This window comes from Dipodomys merriami, unplaced genomic scaffold (assembly GCF_024711535.1).
Source record: "Dipodomys merriami isolate MVZ:Mamm:240054 unplaced genomic scaffold, mDipMer1.0.p SCAF_36, whole genome shotgun sequence".
NCBI lineage: Eukaryota > Metazoa > Chordata > Mammalia > Rodentia > Heteromyidae > Dipodomys > Dipodomys merriami.
Window position 1 is genome coordinate 1,275,856 of NW_027205159.1, and position 22,774 is coordinate 1,298,629.

The following is a 22,774-nucleotide window of genomic DNA, read 5'->3' on the forward strand; positions in this document are numbered from 1 at the left end:
TTTTTTTCTTTTTGGGTCCGGTTGTGGGGCCTGAACTCTGAGCCTGGGCACTGTCCTTCAGCTCTTCAGCTCAAGGCTAGTACTCTACCACTTGAGCCACAGCGCCACTTTCGGCTTTTTTTTTCTGCTTATTTGGTGCTGAGGAATCAAACCCAGGGCCTCATGTCTGCAAGGCAAGTGCTCTACCACTGAGCCACCTTCCCAGCCCTGTATGTAAATTCTTTGCATGTAGTTTGCCCATATTTATTTCCTTGGAGCAGATTCAGAGAGGAATTCCTGAATCCATGGTTTGCGTGGCTCTAAAGTTCACACTATGACACCCAGATATAAAGGTCCAAGACTGGACATGCTTTTATTTGTTCCTGGGCAGCTACTCTTGCTATTTCCCCTGCAGCCCACCCTGATTGCTCTCATTATAGCTTCCCATTCCCACCCTCACCCGGTCCTATTCTGAATAAGTAATTTTGCTTCCTTCCTCACAGAAAATTAAATTTTGCAGGGATTGAAATATGTTTGTTAGTTGACCTTCGATGGGGCAAATTCCCTGAATTATCTGGATGGTACCAATGGAAACATGAAAGTATTTTAGCAAGGTAAACAGATGAGGTCCAGAGGGATTGTAGCACAAGGGCTCAGCTAAATGCTACTCTTTGAGGGTAGAGGAGCCATCAGCCAAGGAAAGTAGGCATCTTCCGAAAGTTCAAAAGGCAAGAAACCAGGTTCTTAGAGATTACAGAGGGAACACAATCCTTTAGACACTTTGGGTTTAATGCAAATGGGATTATCACAGCAATGAAAAGTACAGAATTTGTTAGTTTTCTTTAGTGTTATTGCTCACTGGCAGAATCTATAGAAGAGACTTGTTAGATACACCAGAAGTGAATGCAGCCCAAATAGGCCTATTATTTTAAATGGAAGTTGTCATTCAAATTGCTCTACTGGAATCCAGAAACATCTAAGAAGCAGCACTTGTCACTTGTTGATGTTGTTTTATAAATGCTAAACACTGACTGAGGGTCTTGGATGGTCATTTACATATAGCAATTTATAGATTCTTCCAGCAATGTCTATAAGAGTTTCTTCTGCTAACACAAAACCACTTTGTTTTAACCTACCCAAATTTAATAGGATGTATATTAATAATTATTTCCTCAAAAAAAATGTAGCCAGGTGCTGGTAGCTCAAGCCTGTAATCCTAAGTAGTCAGGAGGCTGAGATCTAAGAAACATGATTCAAAGCCAGCCCAGGTAGGAAAGTCTGTGAGATTCTTATCTCCAATTAACTAACAACAACAACAAAAAAAGCTACAAGTGGAGCTGTGGCTCAAATGGTAGAGAGCTAGCCTTGAGGCAGCTCAGGGACAGCTCCTATGCCCTGAGTTCAAGCCCCAGGACCAGCACACACATATAATGATGATGATGATGATGATGATGGTGATGATGTGATTTTCCATAAAAGTCTGAGTTTTTATGCTTCACCCTTAGTTATTTCTCATAACATTTGTTATTACTTGTTTGTCTATTGGCACTGTCTGCTTCCTGAATGGTGGATAAACCTGGAAGACAATTTTGGAACAATGCCATGTTATGTTTATATGGAATAATATTTTAAATGAGAGAAATAAGAACTCTAATTATGGTCATGAAGAGAAGTCTAAACCTCTACTTTTCTTCGGGCAGAGAGATAAAACAAGCATGTATCTGATTATGTGCTGGCCCACATAGCTAGCTCCTTTTGCAAATGTGGCTTTAAACCAGCTAATCTTTTAAAAAGTCTTTATACTGACTAATTTAGAAGCAAGGAGAACAAATGTGGGAGTATAAATGTAAGGCACTGAATAAGAGTGATAATCTCTGCCAATGAACACACTGATGTGTTTCTGAGTATCCAATGCCGTTCACGATTTTCGTTCTGATGGAGCTTCCTGGAGTGGCGCTTGTCTTCCTCCCCAGCACGATGTGCTACGTGACAAGAATTCAGATTTGGAAGGTTAGATCTGCCCAGTATCTTAGCGAACATACTCATCAGCTTCCTTTTCTGGAGGGACGAGAGAATTACTAGCCCAAGGTTACCCAATGATGGTGGAGCCTCTTTTACCTGCACCTCTCTGCCACCTTCTTATAGACAGTCTCAGTCCAAAGCTGTAGCTTGCCAGGTACCAGGCATCACCAAGTTCTGATAAACAACTATCTTTTTTTTTAGTAATGCAAATTAGCAGCATTTTTATCTGATAGGAAAATAGCATCTATTGTTCTACATTTTTAAAAAGGATTTTTAAACCACACATTTTATAATGGTCAATCTTTGGATAGTTACTAATTTGTGGCCGAGTTACAAACAAAACCATGTTCAGAGAACAGTTGTTTGGTAACCAAACCACATACTGTCTTCTGAAAACTGCTTGAGCAACTCTCTTCCTCGTCTGCCAGTGAAATGCTATGACACAAAGGTGAAAGAACTAAGCGAATGTTTCTATAGCAAACGATAGCACTAAAAATAGTGTTTGGAGTGAAAGTAGGATGTAGAATAATTTCTTCATTGTTTCCATGGAAAACCAGCAGAGAGGGAATGATGTCTCCAGAGTCTGACTGTGCCTAGGAGACCCAGGCAGATTTGAAGACTTGCGGGGAAGAATGAGAATGGCATCAGTTATGGGTTAGGGGATAACTCAACCCCTGATTATCATTTTACCACCTCTCTATCACCTCCCTCCATTCTAATGTCTGTGAGTTTTTTCATGTGTAAATGGAAAGTTTTCATTAGCTATGTTTTATTCTTAGTTGCCTATGCCTGATGCAAAATTTCCTAGGGTTGGTAACCCTGTGTGAGTCTATGTGATGGAAGTGAAGCTTGGCTTTTGGTGCTGTTAAGAGTCCTCTCACAACTACAGAACTTCTACAGCTGATGCCTGAGACTCACCTGTACTCAAGGTCCTCTTTTGTTCTTTTTCTTTTCTTTTCTTTTGCCTACCTCTTTGCCTTTGTTCAAGTCTATCATTCCATAAATCAACATGTTCGCAAACCACTCCCCCCAAAGGGATAAATAGAAATCATTGACTTGTTGTTTCTCCATTAATATGAGTTTGTGTAGTTTTCTAAAAATCCTGAAGAAAAAGCTGTAGCAAATGCATGCCCATTGATGAAAAGCACATTACTTGTGGAGATGTTAGGGTACAGGTCTTTCTGAAATCCTATTACAATGCCAAGCCCGAGCTGCTTCCCCATGAGTCTGTTACATAACAGGCTTTGGTGGTAAACATGCGCTCCTACTTAATACTCACAAATACACCTGTGCAATAAACCCAATCTTCATTTTGGTCATTAGAAAACCAAGAGGGAACTTGCTGAAGTTTAAGTGCTAGTAAATGAAAAAGCCAAAAGTGAGACCTACAGAGGTCTAGTCTCAAAGCATTTTGTGTGAGGCATGATGCATAGACACTCAGAAGTTACCTCTCATCCTATTTAGGGGGATTTATGGGAATTCTGATAGTTAAGGTAATTTGATGCTACTGAGCTCAAATGCTTAGCAGAAACTTGATGAGCTTCTTTTAGCCTGTGGGTCATTAACAATAAAGCCAATGAGCAGTGTGGGCTGTTTGGGGTAAGGCAGACTTTTATGCTTTCCTGGGATTGCCTGAAGTTAGGGACACCACTCTGTTGTCTGCCACAATTTCTTTTCTCCTTATAGCCATAGAACAGATGGATGGAGCTAAGCTAATGTATTCCAGCTTGCTGGTACACATACAGGCCCTGGCTGGGAGAGGCTTTGTGATTAATAACATTAGTGAGTCTTCTCCAGACTCAGGGAAGGCAGCTCTATGGTCCTTTTAGTTCAAGTGTATCTCAGTACTGGATGTGCTAAAGCTATAGATTTTATATCAACCTAGGTGACCTTATCAGCTCAGCTTGAAAAATCAAAGGGAATTTTTAAAGTTCATTCTGGAATTTTGCCTTGAGTATAATGGGAGAAGTAGGATTGAACTATTAGGAAGCTGGAAAAAAGGTATGAAATTATTATGTTCATATGATGCCCTGCAGCATAGGACTATGAGTTCTGAGAAAAGGGAAACAAATGAGCTGAGTCCTAAGATCACCTTGGCTTCCTGCCTGAAGGTGATTTCTGGACTGTGTGGGCAGAGAGAAGGAATTCAGAGTCTGAAAATCTTGCTGAGTTAAGGAAATAGAGATCAGAGCACAAGAGGAATAAAGAAACTGGAATTTTTAGGGTGGGGTTCTAGAAAGAAGTCATTCTTAAAAGAGATGAACAGGACCAGAAAAAGGTCTTATTAACTGCTTTCTTCCCAAGGCTTACACAGAGGGTGGTAAGAAAGTATTCAAGATGTGAACTGCTGGTGATTTCTATCATTTGTTGAAGTCTTAACTGCCAGTACCTTAGAATATGACCTTATTTGGAAAAGGGCCATTGTAGATGTAATTAGTTAGGATGAGGTCATAATGGACTGGGGTGGATCCCTAAACCCATGTGACTGGTCCCTGATATAAAAAGGACACACAGACATAGAAAGAATGCCATGGGAGTATCAAAGCAGAGATCTGAGTGATGCAACTACAAGCCAAGAAATGTCAAAGATTGTTAGCAAATTTCCTGAATTTAAGTAAGAGGCATGGAACAGATTGTCTCTCATAGCCCTCAGAAGGAACCATTTCTGCCATCATCTTCACTTTGGATATGGAGCCTTCAGAACTGTGTGAGAGATAATATATTTCTATTGCTTTAGCCACTCCCTTTATGATGATTTGTTATGATAGCCATAGAAAACTAATACAAAATCTTTAAAACAGATGTGGGGAAGGTATGGATATTGTAGAATGCAGGAAGTGGAGATTGCTACAAGCCTCAAGGCTATGTACTGGCCAGACAAGTTTACATTTAAAATAATAATAGCTGAGTGCCAGTGGCCCACGCCTGTAATCCTAGCTACTCAGAAGGCTGAGATCTGAGGCCAACCTGGGCAGGAAAGTTCAAGAGACTCTTATCTCCAATTAGCCCCAGAAAACTGGAAGTGTCGCTGTGGCTTAAGTGGTAGAGCACTCACCTCAAGCTGAAGAGCTCAGGGACAGCACCCAGCGCCAAGCCCTACGACCAACAAAATAATAATAATAATAATAATAATAATAATAATAATAATAATAATAATAATAATATAATACTCTCAGCCAGGTATTGTAGTTTCATGCTTGTAATCCCTTCTACTCAGGAGGCAGACAGTATGATTACAAGTTTGAGACTAGCCTGGGTAAAATTAATGAGACCCTGTCTGAAAAGCAAAATGTAGGTATTAGACAAGATAGTGGATTAGAAAGTTTCTCCATTTGACTCCATGAATGAGAAGAGTTAAGATAACAAAGAAGAAGCCAAGAGCTGGTGGCTCAGACTTGTAATCCTAGCTACTCAGGAGGCTGAGATCTGAGGATCACAGTTTGAAGCCAGCTGGGGCAGAATAGTCTGTGAGATTCTTAATTCTAATTAATCACAGAAAGAAACCAGAAGTAGCACTATGGTTCAAGGGATAGAGCACTACCCTTGAACACAAAAAGGCTCAGAGATAACACCCAGGCCCTGAGTTCAATCCCAGGATTGGCAAAAAAAAAAAAAGAAAAAAGAGAGAGAGAGAGAGAGAAAGAAAAACCTAGAAGTGGTGTTGTGGCTCAAGTGGTAAAGCCTTGAGCAAAAGGAGTCCAGAGGCAGCACCTAGGCCCAGAGTGCAAGCCCCAGGACAGCAAAAATAAATAAATTATATATATATATATATATATATATATATATATATATATATAAAGAGAGAGAGAGAGAGACAGAGACAGAGACAGAGACAGAGACACACACAGAGAGACTTAATTTTTTTGAAGAGGAAAACTAGAAATAGCACTGGAATCACAAAAGAAGGACAGGACAGCTGAAAAGGTGTGGAGACACATAAAGGCTATGGGGAAAAGTGGGAAATGATCTGAAGCCCCAAACCTAATTACTCAAGAAGGGAAAAGTTGAAGACCCGGCCACAAAGGTAAGTGAGGCAGCCTGGTGATAAACTAGCAAGCCTGGTGATAAACTTTCTGCAAGCTTTAAGCCCAGTGTGGTAACTTTGGTGTGACAGTCACTAATCCTGCACAGCAAGCTAGTATTGAAGAACAAAGGTATTTTATGATAACAAGCACCATCTTGAGAAGAGACCTACTGTGAAAGGAAGCCACTCTGGGAACTTAGAAATAAGCAACAATTGTGGCTTAGGGAACCTGGAGACACACCATCACAGTGGGAGATGGCCATGAGAGGGGTGATGGAGAGGAGGACCTAACATGGACCTGATGAGGACTTAAGCATGAAGAAGTTCAGTTAGTAATGGGAACAGTGATTGGTAGTCCTGTTTTCTCTGGAGAAGAGTGAGCTCTATTATCTGAGGATCACTGTTTAAAAAAGACCTTTGATCTGAGTGCCAGTGGCTCACACCTGTAATCCTAACTATTCAGGAGGCTGAGATCTGCGGATTGCAGTTCAAAGCCAACCCAGGCAAGAAAATCCATGAAATTCTTATCTCTAATTAACCACCCCCAAACCAGAAGTAGATCTGTGGTTCAAGTGGCAAAGAGCTAATTATGAGCAAAAAAGCTCAGGGACAGCGCCCAGGCCCTGAGTTCAAGCCTCAGGACCAACACACACACACGACCAACACACACACACACACACACACACACACACACACACCACCTTTGAGATGCTATACTTGGCCTCAGCCTCCTGCATGGTTTTTGTGTGTTTTTCTTAAACCGAGTTGGATAAAGAGCTCCGAGCCTAGGTCCTGCAGGCCATACAATTTTTCCAGCCTCCTTCTCAGAGGTGTGTTAAGTGCTGGGCAGAATCTGAATCACAGAACTTCAGACAAAGTATCTGAGTCCCTCAGTTCTCCACTCCAAAATTCAGTGCTTTCTGTGCTTCCCTCCATTCTCTGAATACACTCTGGGGATAGTCCTGCCCCTAATGATGGTTCTGTGGGCCAAATGGGAACCTGCCTGTCTCAGGTTGCAAAATCCTTGTAGCCAGTATCATATTACAATTCAAAAAGGAAGGAAGCTTCTGAAGTAAAGGTGCTCTGCAGTGGACAACTTACCTCTGACTGATGCTGCCTTCATCCCATATATTGTGCCAACATATACTCTAGGAACTAGAAGAGACTACAGCTAGTTTTCTCTTCTGAACAATGCTGGAGATTGTGCCTAGTACATATGGATGAATGCATGGCTAATAAGCTATAATGAAACTGCATATCAACCCTGCCACCTCCTAGTCTTGCCTGGACATTGAGAATGCCTCAATGAAAAGACTACAGGTGGTTAAATGACTTTGGCCTTGGGTGTGCAAATTCCAATGTAGAAACATAAACAACATGCCTCTTCCAAATTCAATAGAGCCATAATAATAGACTCTAATGATAGTGAAATGAATTCTTTGATTTCAAAAGCGTAGATATAAAAATGATCAAAGAAATGAAAGTAGACATTAGTAAGTACCTGAATATATTCCTAATAGCTGAATTAAAAAAGGAATACAATATAGAATATGAAGTATTCAATCAAAATTTAGAAATATTGAAAAAGCAAATTGAAATTCTAGAAATGGAAAACTCAGTAAGTCAAATAAAAAGCTCAGTTGAGCTTATTATTAGACTGCATCAAGTTGAAAGACAGAAATATCAGGGCTTGAAGACAAGGCTGATGAATTGGGACCTATAGATAGAGATAAGGAAAAAATATTTAAAGGTGTGAATGATACATTTTTTAAAATGTTTAACTCCATTCAAAGACCAGGCACCGTTTTGGGATGAGTACTATTGTAAGATAGAGCTACTCTGAGGAGCTAGAAATGGCTTAAGGAGCCTAGGGACATGCTGTTACAGTACATAGGAGATGAATCATGGGTATAGAAGAAAAGACATAAGCTAAAGGCCTAGAACAGTCAATAAAATAATTAAAAGTTTCTCAAATCTTGTGAAACAGAAGGATATTTAGGTAAAGGAGGCTTTTAGAACAACCAACTGATCGTCCATAAAGGAATCGTTATACATATAGTTAAAATATTGAGTAAATATAACAAGGAAGGAATATTGAAAGTTGCAAGAGAGATACATCAAATAACATATAAAGATAACTCATAAGAACAACAGCAGGTTTCTCAACAGAAACCTTAAAAGCAAAGAGGCATGGAGCGATGCATTTCAAGCACATGAAGCAACCTAGAATGCCAACCTAGAATGATATATCTAATAGAGGAGAAATAAAAACTTTGCATGATAAGAATAAGAGGAATTCATAACCATGGGAGCCAGTGCTACAGAAGATACACAAAGGAATCCTGCACATAGAAAAGAAGACCAATATAAACTTGAAAATAGTAGAGAAAACAAATCCCACTTGAGTAGATAAAGGATGAAGAAAGAAGGGAGGTAAAGAAAGATAATGGAAGAATCTAACACTAATTTGAAAAAGAAAAAGAAAAAATGGCAGGAATTATTACACATCTTCCCATTTTAACACTTAATGTCAATGGCCTCAATTTTCCTACCAAAGACATAGAAAAGAAAGATCCATCTACTGTATACAAAAAACACGTTATAAGTTTACACTCCCACTAACAATGCAGTAAGGTTCCCTTCTGTCCACATTCCCTCCAGCATCTGTTGTTATTAGAGTTCTTGATTATAGCCACTCTAACTGGGATGAGGTGGTATCTCAATGTTGTTTTGATCTGCATTTCTTTTATGGCTAGGGAGGTTGAGCATTTCTTCATGTGTCGATTGGCCATCTTTCTTTCCTCTTCAGAGAAGTTTCTCTTTAAGTCTTTAGCCAACTGATTTGTTGTTGGGGGATGTAATTTTTTGAGTTCCAGGTATATTTTAGATATGAGACCCTAGTTGTATGGCTAGTGAAGATCTTCTCCCAATCCGTGGGCTTTCTATTGATCTTGCCAGCTATGTCCTTTGCCATGCAGAAGCTCTGCAATTTCATGCAGTCCCATTTGTCCAACCTTTCTTTGATTTGTTATGTTTCTGGGTTTCTATTAAGAAAATTTCGGCCTGTGCCAAAGAGACCTAGGGTTTCTCCTATTCCATCCTGTAATGTTTTCAGAGTGTCTGCTTTGACTCCGAGGTCTTTGATCCATTTGGAGTTATTCTGGTGCAGGGTGATATATAAGGATCTCTAGCTTTAGTTTTCTACAAGTGATTAACCAATTTTGCCAGCACCATTTACTGAAGAGGCTGTCTTTCTTCCATTCTATTTTTTTTAGCTCCCTTTTTTTTTGTTTTTTTTGTTTTTGCTATTCGGGGTCTTTTATTGTTCATATGAATTTTTGGATTGCCTCTTCTATTTCCTTGAAGAATGAGGTTGGAATATTGATAGGTATCACATTGAATTTGTAGATAGCCTTGGGAAGTATTGCCATTTTCACACTGTTGATCTTTCCAATCCAGGAGTATGGGAGTTTTTGCCACTTTGGAGGACAGTATGGAGGTTCCTCAAAAGTCCCCTATGACCCAGCAATCCCACTTTTGGGCATTTACCCAAATGATCACAAACAAGTCCACACTAAAGCTACCAGCACGACTATGTTTATTGCAGCCTAGATGCCCCTCAGTTGATGAATGGATCAAGAAAATGTGGTATATATACACAATGGAATTCTATGCCTCCATCAGAAAGAATGACATTGCTCCATTTGTTAGGAAATGGAAAAACTTGGAAAAAATTATATTAAGTGAAGTAAGCCAGGCCCAAAGAAACATAGGTCCCATGGTTTCCCTTATTTGTAATATCTAGTATATGTGTGAGTCAAGCGGAAAAGGTCAGATAATGTGATGTCAGGAAAATGAACCCTTAGATGTGTATTTTAATGTTTTTTTTCTTTCATGCATGTGTTTCTAACGCATTTATAAGATTATCTCTTTGTTGCTTTGTATGTCCCTCCCCCCCCACGGTATAACCCCTGTTTTCACTGTATTTGATGTTGGTATAATTTGTGGAGGGGAAGGGAAAAAACAAATCGTTTAAATAGGGATACAGGTGCACCCATTGCAACAATGAGATGTACAAGTCTTTATGTCAAAAATGAACTTTACAACTTTGGTGAGGTGGGGGGAGGGGGGAGAGGAGGATTCAGTGGTGGGGGCGGGGGAGGATGGGAAGGGATGGGAAGGGGAAACAAAGGAGGAGGCTACAATGCTTGATAAGAAATGTACTCATTATCTTGCCCATGTAATTGTAACCCCTCTGTACAGTATTTTCACAATTAAAAAAAACACATGTTACTAACAAAAACATTCATTTACAGTGAAAGTATTGAAAAAGACCTTCCAAGTAAATGGACCCCCAAAGCAAGCAGGTGTAGTTACATCTGACATAGTAAACTTTAAATCAAAATTAGAAGAGACAAACATCACTTCATATTAATGAAGGGAACAAGTCACCAAAAGAATCTAACAATTGTTAACATTTATGCACTAAATGTATGGAACTTCATTACACAAATACTTCTGGACTTAAAACACACATAGACCCCAATAGAATGATTGTAGGAAACTTTAGTACCCCACTTTCGCCACATGAAGGAATAGATTTAATAGTGCAAAAGTAAATCTCATTCATGCTTCAGTAATTTCTGATGATATGAAAAAAGACCCAATGAAGTAAAGAGAAGTCTTAACAAATGTTCATGGAGGGACTTGATATTCATGTTCTAAAGAATGAATGTGAATCCTTTCCTCACTTCTTATGAAAAGATAAAGTCACTGTGGAGGGAGGATGTAAATGTAAGAGGTTAAACTATAAAATCTCAGGGAAAAACACAAGAGTAAGCCTTTGAGTTGGGCATTGATTTAATCATTCCAACAAAACACAAAATTCATGAATTTATCAAAATCATAAAGTTTTATGTTCTAAAGGATAACATCAAAAAGTCAGATAAATCAATTATCTATAAACTATAGATTTGTTAGGAACTTATGTCCAGAATATTCATGTAAGAACACTTACAACTCAATAATAAAAAAAAACTTCATTATAAGTGGGAAAAACTCTTATAAAGGCATTCATCCAAAGACACGAATGGCTGATAAATACATGAAAAGATGCTTAACTTAGTCACTAGTGAAACAAAATTCAAAGCTACACACTAGAAGTGTATTGTAAAAATTGTATACGTCATCAAGAATTAAAAATTTTAAATGCTACACACTTATTTATAAAAACATTGAAATCATTGTGTTGGTACTGGGGCTTGAACTGGGGTTCTTGCATTCTCCTTTGGCCTTTATTCCACTCAAGGCTGGAACTCTACCAGTTGAGCCTCATCTCCACTTCCATAACAAACATTTTAAAACAAATATTTCAGTATTTTTACACAAAATTAAAAAAACATTACTGAGAAAATCAAACAGAGGAATGCACATGTTTATGTGACAAGACTCATTATTCCTATTATTAATCTTTAAATTGTTATACAAATGCTTCTAATTTAACATATCCATTTATGTGTCCATTGCTTCTTGAGCAGAGGCATCCCTTCTATCATTCTTTCCTATTCCGTCCACCTCTTCCTCTTGGACTTGAGTCATAGTCCCCTCTTCCTTTATCACATATGTACATTATTATCACCATATTTGTCCCTTGTTCTGTTTTCCATTGATATATCCCCTTCCACTACCCACTGCTAAAATTATGTTTCAGCTTCCTGATACTTTTCCAAACTGTTAATGTTCAAAGGACTTATTCTGTGGAGTTCCACTCTTGCCTGTGCTATATTTTAACTTGATTGTATATATGTGCATATGCTCCTGCTTGTATTTAGACAGGAGGCTGTATTTTGGATCTAAGACCTACTTAGGAGAGAAAACATGTGCCATTTGGGGATTGGCTTGCTTTTCTTAATATATTTTCCTGAACCATTTCCCTGCAAATTACATTAATTTCATTTTTCCTGGTGGAAAATATATATGTGTGTGTGTGTGTGTATATATATATACACACACACACACACACACATATATATATATACATTATATATATACACATATACAAATAAGTATGTGTATTATATAATGCATGCTATATGCATATATGCATATAATGATATGTGATATATATGTGCATGATATATGATATATATATAATATGCATATATTTTTCCTTTTTTTGTTGTAGGGCATCTGGGTTATTTCCATCATTTGGCTCTTGTGAACTGTGTCGTAAGGAACATGGGTATGCAGGTACCTTGTTGTATTTTGTCATGTAGTTTCCAGATAAATGTCCAGGAGTGGTATCATTGAATTGTAGATTAGTTCTATTTTGAGTTTTGTGATGAATGTTCATACTGATTTCCATAGTGGTTGTACCACCAACAGAGTATTTAGGTATTTTCTTCCTTTCATCTTCACCAGCATTTGTTGTTCTTTTTTTGTTTTGTTTTGTTTTGTTTTTGTTTGGATGCTGTTCCTGGGACTTGAACTTAAGAGCCTGGGCACTGTTCCTGAGCTTTTTTGTTCAAAGTTAGCACTCTACTACTTGAGCCACAGATCCACTTCTGCGTGTGTGTGTGTGTGTGTGTGTGTGTGTGTGTGTGTGTGTGTGTGTGTGTCTGTCTGTCTGTCTGTGTGTCTGTGTGTGTGTGTGTGTCTGTGTGTGTGTGTGTGTGTGTGTAGTTAATTAGAGATGAGTCTCATGGACCTTCTTGCCTGGGCTGCTTTCTAACTGCAATCCTCAGATCTTAGCCTCTTGAGTAGCTAGGAATACAGATGTGAGGCACCAGTACATATAACTATTTTTCATAATCTTTTTTTTTTTGGTTGGTCATGGGGATTGAACTCTGGGCTTGGGCACTATCTCTGTGCTCTTCAGCTCAAGACAAGTGCTCTACCGCTTGAGCCACAGCGCCACTTCCAGTTTTTTGGTGGTTTATTAGAGATGAGTCTCACAGACTTTCCTTCCCAGGCTAGCTTTGAACCACAATCCTCAGATCTCAGCCTCCTGAGTAGCTAGGATTACAGGCCTGAGCCACCAACACTCGGCTTGTTCATAACCTTGAAGATGGCCAATCTCACTGGGGTGAGATGAAACTGCAGTGTTGTTTTTAATTTTTTTAATTTCCTTTATGACAGAAATGTTGAGCCTTCCTCCTTTATTTATTGGCCATATGTACTTCTGTTTAGCTCTTTTATCCATTTACTAATTGGGTTATTAATTCTTTGAGGTTTTAGTTTGGAGTTCCTTGTATTTTCTTTTTTTTTTATTGTGAAAATACCATACAGAGGAGTTACAATTACATGGTCAAGATAACTGAGTACATTTCTTATCAAGCATTGTTGCCTCCTCTTTGTTTCCCCTTCCCATCCCTTCCCATCCTCCCACACACACACCAAAGTTGTAAAGTTCGTTTTTCGACATAAGGACTTGAACATCTCCTTGTTGCAATGGGTCCACCTGTATCCCTATTTAAACGATTTGTTTTTTCCCTTCCCCTCCACAAATTTTACCAACATCAAATACAGTGAAAGCCCTTGTATATTCTTGTTATTAGAATATGTCAGATGCATAACTGGCAAAGAGATTTTTTTCCTTTTGGTAGGCTTTTCAGTGTGTATGTGCTGCCCTGGGGCTTGAACTCAGGGCCTGAAGTGTTGTCCTGGGCTTTTTTTTAATATATATATATATTTTATTGTAAAGATACTGTACAGAGGAGATACAGTTACATGAGTAAGGTAACAAATCCATTTCCTATTGAGCATTGTTACCCCCTCCTTTGTTTTCCCCTACCATACCTTCCCTTCCCACCTTCCTAACTCCTCCCCCACCACCAAAGTTGTAAAGTTCATTTTCAACAGTGTCTTGTACATTTCATTGCTACAATTGGTCATCCTGTATCCTTATTTCAGCATTTTGTTATTTCCCTTCTCCTCCCCAAATTAGAAAAATGTATATACAAGATGCAGGGCACTGGAATCAAATACAGTGAAAACAGGGGTTATACCATAGGGGAAGAACATACAAAAGAAACAAAAAAAATCACATAGTACTGAGCTTTTTTTTTTTTTTTCTCTTAAGGCTAGTTTTCTGCCACATGAGCCACAGCTCCACTTTTGGCTTTTTGAAGTTCAGTGAAGAATAAAAGTCTCATAGGGGGCTGGGAATGTGGCTCAGTGGTAGAATGCTTGTTTGCATGAATGAAGCCGTGGGTTTGATTCCTCAGCACCACATAAGCAGAAAAAAAGTGGCACTGTGGCTCAAGTGGTAGAGCGCTCGCCTTGAGCTGAAGAGCTGAGGGACAGCGCTCAGGCCCAGAGTTCAGGCCCCATGACTGGGAAAAAAAAAAAAGAAGTCGTCTCACAGACTTTCCTGCCCATGCTGGCTTCAATCTGTGATCCTCAGATCTCATGGCTTCAAACTGTGATCCTCAGATCTCAGCTTCTTGAGTAAATAGGATTATAGTTATGAGCCACCAGAACCTGCTATAGACTTGTCTTTTTAGCTTACAGACTGTTTCCTTGGCTAGGCAGAAGCTTTTAAGATTGACATTATTCCGTTTCTCAATTCTCTCTCCTATTTGGTGAGCCTCTAAAATTCCCCTAGGAATTTCCCTAGAATTCTACAGCAGGAAGATCCTGCTTTATGCCAACGAGTTCTAGTGTTCCCCCTACTACTTTCTGTAGCAGTTTCAAGGTTTCTAGACTTACATTGAGGTCTTTGATCCACCTTGAATTGACTTTCATACAAGGTAAGAGACAGGGATTTTGTCCAGAATTCTGCATGTAGATATCTAGTTTTTCCAACACCAGTTTTTTTCCTAAAAAATATCCATGGATTTGCTGCAGTATAATAAATACAAATAGAATTTCACCAAAAATGATATGGAAATGCGAAGTCAGAAATAGCCAAGATAGCCAGGCCCTAGTGGCTCATGCTTGTAATCTTAGCTACTCTCAGGAGGCTGAGATCTGAGGGATGTGGCTCAAAGTCACCTAGGCAGGAAAGTCAATGGAACTTTTATCTCCAATTAAGCACCAAAGAAGTGGAGTTGTGGCTCAAGAGGTTAGAGTGCTAGTGTTGAGTATAACAACTCAAGAATAGCATTCAAGGCTCTGAGTTTTAAGCCCCAAGAATGGCAAAAACACACACACAAAAAAATAGCCAAGAACATAAGAGACTTGTGATGATAAAATAATGAGCTACTATTCTTCAAATAGACAACCAGATCAATGGAATATTCTTGAATGCCCAGAAACAAAAACAAGGACTTTTTAAAATATAATTTTATTGTTATTATTAAGGTGTTGTACACAGGGATTACCATTTCATAAGTCAGGTAATGAGTACAATTCTTTTTGGACAATGTCACCCTTCCCTTCAAAGCCAAAGACTTTTAAACACTTGATAGGGCATGGTGATGATGCCCAGCCGTGAGGAAAAGACAGTCTTCAATAAATGGTGCTGAGTTAACTGAAAATATTGAACAAAAACATTATTTCACCCTCTACCTCATACTATATATAAAAACAATTTTAAAATGGATTTTACCTCTAAAAGTAACAACCAAAATAATGAAAGTCATAGAAATCATATACTCATAAGGTAGAAAAGTATTTATCACAGAAAATAAATTCATAAATAAAATTATTGATGAGCTACTAAAATTAAGAATTTTATTTATTAAGACACATCATTAAATGAATAAAAAGTGAGCTACAAATGGAAAAGCATTTCTAACATTATTGCTAATGGGCTTGTATTTGAAGACTATCAAAAACTACAACTTAAAATCACAAATAACTCAGGAGGTCAGAGGGAAGAGGGTAGATAAATGAAGAAAGGAAGAGGGGAAATGCAGTTGTAACATTCAAGGCGTATCTTATAAAACTAGAAAAATTGAGGGGAGTGTGGTTTGGTTGAAAGGGATGAGGGAGAAGGATAAAAGGGAGATATTGTCCAAGATGCATTGTAGTCACACATTGATTAGTTAAATGGTAACCCCTTTGTACAAATACTGAAAGATTAAAAAAAACATAATTTTAAAAGCACAGATAATTCAAATACTAGGTGACTTGGAACTTCAGAAATATATTTTCAAAATACATTTGTCAACTGGGAAATAAGTATCTAAAAATGTGCTTAACCCCATTAGTCATTAGGAAAATGCAAATTATAACCACATTGGAATACCATTTTACACCTACTACAAGGGCAGAATTTTATACATTGATAATGCCAAGCTTGTAAAGTACATGAATTTTCCTGTACAGTTGGTGTGTAAATTAGTGCAATTACTTTGGAAAAGAGTATGAATTGTCTACCATAGTCGGCATATTCATATAGTACTGGGAGTTTGCTCAAAGCCTCATGCTTTCTAGACGGGCGTGTTAGTGCTGAGCCATGCCTCCAACCCCATTTTTCACTGGTTAGTTTTAGAATAAGGACTCACTTCCTAACCAGGTGTGTCTCTGAATCATTATTCACCTACTATAGGCTTTCCATCATCACTGAGATCACAGGTGCACAGCTTGCTTCTGTGGAGATGGAGTCGTGAAGACAATTTCTGCCTGGGCTGTCCAGCCAACCCCATCTCCCCAGTCTCAGCCTCTCAAGTAGCTGGTATTATGAACCTCTGACACCTGGTCATATGTATACTCTTTAATCCAGTAATTATACTTGTAGATGTAAACCCCTATGTGTACCATGACATACATACACAAATGTCCTTAGCCGTTTTGTTATTGAGAGTTTAAACTAGGAAATAACTTCTGTCTTTTCTGGCAGAATGAATAAGTAATGTCCTATCTGCTCAATGGAAATGAACAAATTGAAGCTGTCATTACATACATGCGCAAGTCTTGTAAACAAAAAATATGAGTGAAAAAAGGAAATAATATGATTCCATTTTCAAAATCTCCAAACTAAATTATAAGCCTAGATATCATGGCATTGGTCTTTTTAGAGCACACAGGAATAGTGTGTAGAATAGGTGATGGAAATTGGGAATAAAGGGAACGACTGAAACTTGATATGTTCTGTATTTTTAAGCAGGTTATGGTTTTATGGTTATTCTCATTTACTGAGTTCATAAGACATTTGCATTGTGTTCTTTGTTGTATGTTTGCAATTCACCATAATAAATTCCATTTTGTGAAGTTTTGCTAAGACTTTTTATTACATTTTTCTAATGAGAAAATTAGAATCAAATAATTCTCCCTTCATCCCAATATGTAACTTTTTTTTAGGTTTTGTCAATGGATCTGCCATATGAGATGTCAGACCTATGATTGGGTACTGTAATCTAGAGAAAGTAAAATGTCTCCTTCCCATTGTAGAACCAGTGATGTCTACTCTGTTTTACCCCAGAGAGCTTTTAAACAATAAGCACAGCACAGCAAGAGAGCAGATAGATCAGAGAAGCAGCCAGAAGAAGAGCAGTCTGCTGTCTGGTTTTGATGGTGTGGAAACTCAAATAGATAATTTCTACTCATCCCTTTTTAAACCTTAACTTCTATATAGATACCATTTGTTCTACAATAGGAAAAAAATCTTGCTTTATTAAGAATTACTCATGGGCTGGGAAGGTGGCTCAGTGGTAGAGTGCTTGCCTTGCATGCATGAGGCCCTGGGTTAGATTCCTCAGCACCACATAAGCAAAAAGAAAAAAGGCCGGAAGTGGTGCTGTGGCTCAAGTGGTAGAGCGCTAGTCTGGAGCTGAAGAGCTGAGGGACAGCACCCAGGCCCAGAGTTCAGGCCCCACAACCGGACCCCCCCCAAAAAAAAGAATTACTCACTTGCCACAGAGAGCTTATTTCAAAAATTTCTAAGGTTATTATTCTATTGTCATATGGGATGAAAACCTGAAGCCATTTATCTTTTGATTGACTCTAAAAATCTTTACCTCTGGACAATCCAACTACACAAATACCTGAGGTTTGTGGATAAGCAGAGGGATTTGAAAGACGGTACAATGAGAGTAACAGCCATAGTTCAATCCAAGTACAGAATTGTATACTTCCTGTGTTAGAGAAAGTGTAACGTTCTGATCGTAAATACAGTTAAGACTTTTCTCTCTCTCTCTCTTTTTTGTTGGTCATGGGGCCTGAACTCTGGGCCTGGGCGCTGTCCCTCAGCTCTTCAGCTCAAGGCTAGCACTCTACCCCTCGAGCCACAGCGCCACTTCCGGTTAAGAGTTTTTTTTAAACACATGATGTGTTTGAAAACAGGTAACTGAAAATTCTAACTTGCCCTCACTCCTTCCATTTCTCCCTCTCACCTTCCCTCCCTATTAACATGCATGCGCACATGCACACACAGACACAGAGTAGTCTGTGCAGTTGTTATTAAGGAGAGTATTTTTGAGGCATTTTATATGGCTTTAACATTTATGTATTGAAATCCATGTATTAATACCTATTAATCCAATGAATAGTTATTGTCTTTCAAACAGAAATCCTGAAATGGCCAAAGGGACTTGTTTTACCATGTGTTAACATGACTTTTAATTTGATTATTCTAGGCTCCTCAGGAAGTAGTCTTTTTTTTCTTGATGTGATATCCTTAGATCTGCCTTTATCTCACTTCAGCAAAGACCTACATCTACTTCTTTCTAGATGCGCAATTATATGAATCATCGTAGTAATTTATTAAAGTTGTATTTTGATTTTGAAGGAAAATGTTTTTTCTGCATGTAGAACGTTTTACATGGTAAGGAAGTAGGGGAATGTAGATGCAGTAAGACTCCCTCTGCAGAGCTGATTCTCTACTGCCAGTTTGTCAGCCTCTTGGCAGAGTACAGGAGCATGTTGAGACTAGTGCACTAGAATGCCATTTCAGCGATTCCTTAGCATTACAGACAAGGAACAGCTGAGGAACACTTTTACACTAGTGTAAAAACTAAGTTTCACTTATGTCTTTATTCAACAAATACTTATGATTTCTAAGAACATCACTAGTGTCCAGTGCTGAATTAGTGAAACAGTTACAACAGTTCAGTGAAAGAAAAATATCAAGATCTATATAAAAGTAAATGCCACTTTTGGCTTATGTTTAAATTCAGACAAACATATTTTCCTTTGGAAATAGAACAAGGCAACCACAAGACATGTTCCTAATTTCTTCCATTACTATCATCAGATGTAAGCCAAACCCAGCCTGCTTGTGTAGAGTCTGTTATCCTAAGGCATAGCCATGCACAGATGGAGCTAATTAGCTGTCCTTGAACTTAGCTTTTCCCCCCAGTTGTCCTGTCCTTGATAGAAACACCATTAAAGAAACTAGCCCTATAATTGCAACACCTGATATTCTTTATTTCATTTATTTATTTTTTTATTGTGAAAGTAACATACAGAGGGGTTACAATTACATGGACAAGACAATGAGTACATTTCTTATCAAGCATTGTTGCCTCCTCCTTTGTTTCCCTTTCCCATCCCTTCCCATCTCCCATCCCCCACCCCCTTACCTGATATTCTTCAACCTGTTAAGGAAACTGAGGAAGCAGAAGGGAATTCTGACATATAGAGTCAACTGTCTTCTAACAGAATATTACTGATTAGCACCTCTGTTATATTAGATCATATACCTTAGAGAGGACACAGTTGCATTAATATTTACTGTAATGTCTATTTTTCTAGTTTATTTTGATTAATATTATTTTGTTATTTGATAAGAGTATAATGTATAGCTGAGATAAAACAAATTAAGTTGAAATCAATGAAATATGTAAGTTGGTAGTAAAAAGAAGATGGGCATTTTTCCTGAATGTTAAAAACATAACCCTACAGTTGTTTTACCTGAATACTAGTCACACAAACTTGTTGATGGCCCCTAAAATTGTTCTTATCAGTTTCAGTGTCTACTGGTTCCTTTCTGCCTACCTCCATTGAAAGTAATGAAGATGAGATCTTTTACCAGTTCATGAATTGGGATCCTCTCTTAGTGATCATCAAGTGCAAATTCTCTCCCAAGACCTGAACCTATTCACCATTCATCAGCAGCCTGTACTCTCTATCATCTCATTCTTATATTTCATCGGGGGCATAGCAAAAACATACAGACACAAAAAAAATATCCCTAAACAAAACCTTTTCTGAAAGAATACAAAGGAAAGAACAACAGACTCTGACATACACTGAAATTTAACCAATTTAAATCCAAAGCACAAAGGTGCAATACCTATAAAATAATAGTTACTGAAATGACCTGCAGGAAGTGGAAACAAGAGGTTTTCTTCTTTGTTGCTTTTGTTTTCATTTCCTTTTGTCTTGTTTATTTATCTGTCATTGGGAGGGGGAAGGGGCACAGAAATGGAGGGACAAAGGGTGAACAAATGCAGCAGTGGCTTTTATTTATTTAGGTTTCTAACCTGGAGCTGGTGGCTCATGCCTGTAATCCTAGCTACTGGGGAGGCTGAAATCTGAAGATCGTGGTTCAAAGCCAGCCCGGGCAGGAAAGTCTGTGAGACTCTAATCTCCAATAAACTACTCAGAAAACAGGAAGTGGTGCAGTGGCTCAAGTAGTAGAGCACTAGCCTTGAGCTGAAGAGCTCAGAGTTCAGGCCCAGAGTTCAAGCCCCATGACCGACAAAAAAAAAAAAAGTACTCTTTACCTGATTTGTACAACATCTTTATAATAACAATAAAATAACAATAAAAGTTCAATTAAAATTTTAAATATAATAAAGATCCAATTATAAGATGTATTTAAGAACATCTGGGTCAGGACTTGTAGGTGTGAGGAGCTTGGCTATCACAGGTAAGGGGAAAGCAGGCAATAATAGATTGGCTTTTGAGGGTTCCTAGATATTGGGGATAGTGGATTAAAACTTCAATACAGCCATTAAGAATAGAAGAAGGAAGCCTATCAAGAAAATAAAGTAACATATAATAATAATGTTTTATAAAACAAAGAATACCACGAATAGGTAGACATCATTTTTAAAAAAGAAAAGAACTAATTGGAAATTTTAGTTTTGAAAATGACCAAAATGGAAAACTCCTAGAAGGTTACTCAATAGTAGATTTGAGGCAGCAGAAAAAAAGAAATCAGCAAACAAAAATAAACCAATGAAGAACATGCAATCTGAGAAACAAAGTGAAAAAAGAAGAAATAAGAACTAAGCCTCAAAGACATGTGAGACCTCATTAAGTTCAGTAGCCTATGTGTAATGGAAATATATTTTAAACAATGACAAAAAGTCACAAATTTGATGTAAAACATTAATCAATATATCCAACAAATTCAACCGCAAGTAGGATAAATGCAAAGATATATTCAGTATTGTCAAAATGTTGAAGACAAGAAAAAAAATCTTGAAAGCAGAAAAATTAAAATAATTAACTAAATACCCCAGTAATATTAACAGTTCACCTCTCAGCTAGTAAACAGGAACTAACAGCTTATTTCTCATCAGAAACAATGAAGGACATAAGTCTGTGGGATAATATGTTTAAAGTACTACAAGAAAAAAATTACCAACCTAAATTCACATATCAGAAAAACACATATAAAATGAGAAATAAAGACAATGTAGTCACATTGAAATGGAGAAGATTTGTTGATGCCAAAATTTCCTTTAAAAAAAAAATGCTAGAGGAACAGGAAGTAACATTAGAGAACAATTCAAACCATACCAAAAATATCCCACCAAAATACAATTCCAGTAAAAGCAATCATATAGGTAATTTAAAAGACAATGTCACTTTTTCTTTCTTAACTGATTTTAAAAGGCATTTTTATATTTAAAAAAAAAAACCCGATATGCAAGACTGGAGGCATGGCTCAAGTAGAACACCTACCTCGCAAAGTTCACATCCATCCCGAGTTTATATTCTAGTGCCATAAATAACCTGCATAAAATTGTGTTATTGGATCTATAAGATATAGAAATGCAACATAATTGACAATACCATTACTAAGTAGGTGAGTTTTGTGAATAAATTATACTGGAATGAAAACTAATGCCAATTGGTTATTCAAATTCGTAAGAAAAACTCCGGACAATCAAAATTTGAAAGAAAAAGAATATTCAATAAAAATTCTATAAATAAGGCAGGCACCAGTGGTTCATGCCTATAATCCCAGCTACTCAGGGGACTGAGGTTTGAGGATTGCAATTTGAAGCCAACCCTGGCAGGAAAGTCCATCAGACTTTCCAATAAAGTAAAAACAAAAACAAAAAACCAGAAGTGGAGCTGTAGCCCAAGTAGTAGAGCACTAGCCTTGAGCAAAAAGGTGGTCAGGGATAGCACCCAGGCCCCAAATTCAAGCCCCAGGACCAACACACACACACACACACACACACACACACACACACACATACACACAATCTATAAATATAAAAATTATATTCTTTCTTCTCTGAGCCACATTTAAAACCATAAAATTATAAATAGTAATAAAAAATGGAAGTAAATTCTAATAATATCTACTATACTCACTGAGCAACATAAAAAATAGCTAAAACATATGGTTATAAATAATTGAGTTAAATGTTAATAAAAAATATTTAATGAAAGACATTAAATGATCAACAGGGAAAACAAGACATGAGGTCTATGGAACCTAAATGTTTAATGGCATTGGTAAATACAACCATACAAACAATAACATAAATATAAAAGAAAGTTAATTCAACCAAAGGTTGATATAGAATGATATAAAATCCAAGAAAATCTAATTATATGATTTTAAATTTAAAGATATAATTCATTTGAAAGCAAAAAGACTGCCATAAAATAACTAAA

The 22,774-nt window shown here is 37.6% G+C and overlaps 1 pseudogene; it reads left to right on the top strand.

Annotated features, from left to right (window-relative positions):
* The first annotated feature begins 4,438 nt into the window (after positions 1 to 4,438).
* The window catches only part of LOC138804301 (elongation factor 1-alpha 1 pseudogene), a 35,947-nt pseudogene continuing 17,611 nt past the window's right edge, over positions 4,439 to 22,774 (top strand).